We start from the raw sequence: 3,202 nt of genomic DNA on the forward strand, positions 1-3,202 counted from the left end.
AACCAACTTTACAATAAATGAGAAATTGTCAAATAAAACACTAAACAATTTACAATGTAAATCCCTCGTCCCTGCCATAAATTTGCTTATGTCACTGAATCTTTAATTTTTTTTCTTCTGCTAGGGTCTCCCAGGTTTGCCAAGGTTGCAAAGGGCTGATGAGGACATTTCAATCCTTTCTCAATTCAATATGCCAATTGTTCTCTAGCTTCATCAAACTGCGGAGAACTTCATGAACTTGTCAGAAGCAGGTGAAGCCGGTGTATTATCAGAATACAAATTATGACACCCGACATTTATGGACCTTATTTTGCTTAATATCTGACAGTTTTACATTTAGTCCACCTTAGTCCAGAGGTTCGGTCTGCCTTGTCATTAATTATTACATTTACTGTAGCATCTAATTGTGGCGCAATTCAGATTCTTTAAAAAAAAATCATCATGTTGCTATACTTCCTGCTGTGCCTTTTTAAGAAGGGGGTGTATACACCCTAGTCATCTATTCTAGCTGCTGAATGACACATTTACAATAGTGGACTAGCACAGATGAATCCTAATTAGCAGAAAGATTGATGGGGAAAGGAATTGGTTTTGTGCTTGACACTTGGCATCAGTTACAGAGGGGAAAAACTCTGCAAAGACAAAAATAAACTAAATACCTATAGACATTTAGGAGAGGTAAAGCGCAACAATACAGTCTATGAACCTATGTCAAGGGACATATGCTTAAAGTTCAGTAGCTTATATGGGAGTTCATAGCATAGTGCACTTTATCGCATAATTCAAGGTTAATGCTACACTAAAAATACATGTGAAAACTGTCGCACCAATATATGGTCACATTTTTGCATTTAATAATCTTGGAATAATAATGTTTCTTGTATAACATGACTCTATTTCACAACATTGTATACAGCGAGTCTTCAAAAGGATGTGTAATTGTACAAATACAAATGAATGAATACGGCACAAAACCCCCTTAAGAGCACAAGGAATAAAAAGTATGTCATGTCAGACAGACCCTATTATCTCTGACTTATTCAAAGATTAATTGCGAAATGTACTTTTGCGGTGGAGTCATTTACTGCTGTGTGTGAACAGCATTTTGTATTAATGGAAACGCACACAAAAATACCACAGTTAATTGTAGTATGCACATTGTAATAATCACAAAAGACAACCGGCTGAGTGGTAATGGGAAAGCATGAAGAATGAATCCCAGATCATCCTCTAAACCACTGATGCTGTTTCCTCCTTGAGATGGTCGATTTGATACGCAGGATGCATAATCATCCATGACAAGCGTCCGTCCACTAGGCCTAATGAAGCTGCCACAATTTAAACAGCAGCTTCAAGGCAGCCTTCAAGTCTGCATTCCAAAACGCAAAGTCAGGACCTTTGACTTCTTTGTACTACAGTTTTTTTCGATTGCTAAAGCACAGTGGGCACAACTGAAACCACATGTGCAAAACTCTTAACACAGTGTGCATCACTAAAATGCACCTGTGCAATTCAGTTCATTTTGCCTCCAAAAGTCACTCACAGCAACAAAACTCTTCATACATGTCTCAAAACAAGCTCACTGGTGCAACACTGGCAACATGTTACAATGAAAAACACACATTGCCACACACAACACACAGACCTACAAAACACTAACAACAAGCAGCAAAACATAAAAGATGAACTTATGATATTTAAAATATTTGAAGTATAAATGATCTGAGTGATTTAAAATAAAACACTTTCATTAGAAAATACTGTAAGAGTAACATATTTTTATTTGGCCATACCATATTGTTTAGGTAAAAAAAAGAGTAAATGAAAACAGAGCAATTTGATTCAGTATCTCATAGCCTGAGTGAGTCAAACCTGACTTGCTACACAGTAGCTCCATAACTAGGACATTTGGACTGGACAACAGGCAATATTTTTCCACTTGCTAGTCAGAGGATGGCATTGCATGTAATGTGGATAAGGCAATGTGCTTTTTGAAGCTTTTCTATTTTTATTTGTATGTGTCTAGATGAACTTTACAGTAGGCTAGTATATCAATATTTCAAAAAGTCTGTTTGATATTTTTAAATTCCAAAACCTTACAAAGTTCTAAAAACATCTGTGTTTTGCATAAAGCACATCCACGTGCTGTTGCTGCTTTGAAAGAGCAATTCAAATGGTGCATGTGTGTATCATCTTGATGCTAAAAACTGTTTTGAAAAAGGATTGTTAGGTTTGGTTTCCAGAGTTTCCTTTTTCCAGGGGCTGTAATACATACAAAAAAAATGAAATAGAGTATAATCTCTCATACAGGGTGGGTGAGAACTGTTAGGTTCCTCCCTATCTTCAGCATTGAGCCTCAAATTTTACAGTGATAAACATCGTATTGTACGTGTATTTTCTTTTTCTCTGTATGGAGGTATGCAGCAAACCAGTCTGAGATTCAGTGGAAAGCCACATTATCCCTGACAACTACAAAAACAGGAGAGTTCCTTGCCCTTCAATTTCTTGGCGGAACAATTACGTAAAAAAAATATTTTAATATTTTCAAGTTTCGTGCTTTTAGCTGAAATTCAATAAGAAATGTATTTTACATAGTAGTCATATTATTGGTAATATTCTTCCACAACTTCAATAAGGTAAATGTAGAATCCAATATTTAGTTTTGAATGAGTTCCTAAGAGTTTTGACAACAGTGTCTTAGCAATTGAACATTTTGCCAGAAATACACAGTGTTTTGCAGGTTGTTGTCTATGAATGGTAGAAGAGCTCTTGAGTTTTGGTCAATGTGGTTACTGTATGCATTTTGTGTGAAATGAATGAAAAATTAAACACAGTTTGGAACACATGGACTTCTGTAGTGCACACTGTGTTAAGAGTTTTGCACATGTGGTTTTAGTTGTGCCCACTGTGCTTTAGCAATCGGAAAAAACTGTAATTGAAGTTACTATGAAAACTAAACTATAAACTAAGATTTACTGCGTTAGAAGACGGTCGACCTGTCGTGCATATAGAAGTGTGGGCTACAATGTGAACCCTCCACACAAGCAATTTCAGCCCCTTGACAGCTCAATGCTGTTTTGTTGTATTTCTCTGCATATACAATGCTCTGCAGTCCTATGTCCCGTGATAATATGCTTTAATCTGTCTGGACACGTTTTATCTGCATTTTCCATTTTAATTTGGGGTTCCTAGTTACCTATAA

Source organism: Ammodytes marinus (assembly GCF_949987685.1).
Source record: "Ammodytes marinus genome assembly, chromosome: 3".
NCBI classification, from domain to species: domain Eukaryota; kingdom Metazoa; phylum Chordata; class Actinopteri; order Uranoscopiformes; family Ammodytidae; genus Ammodytes; species Ammodytes marinus.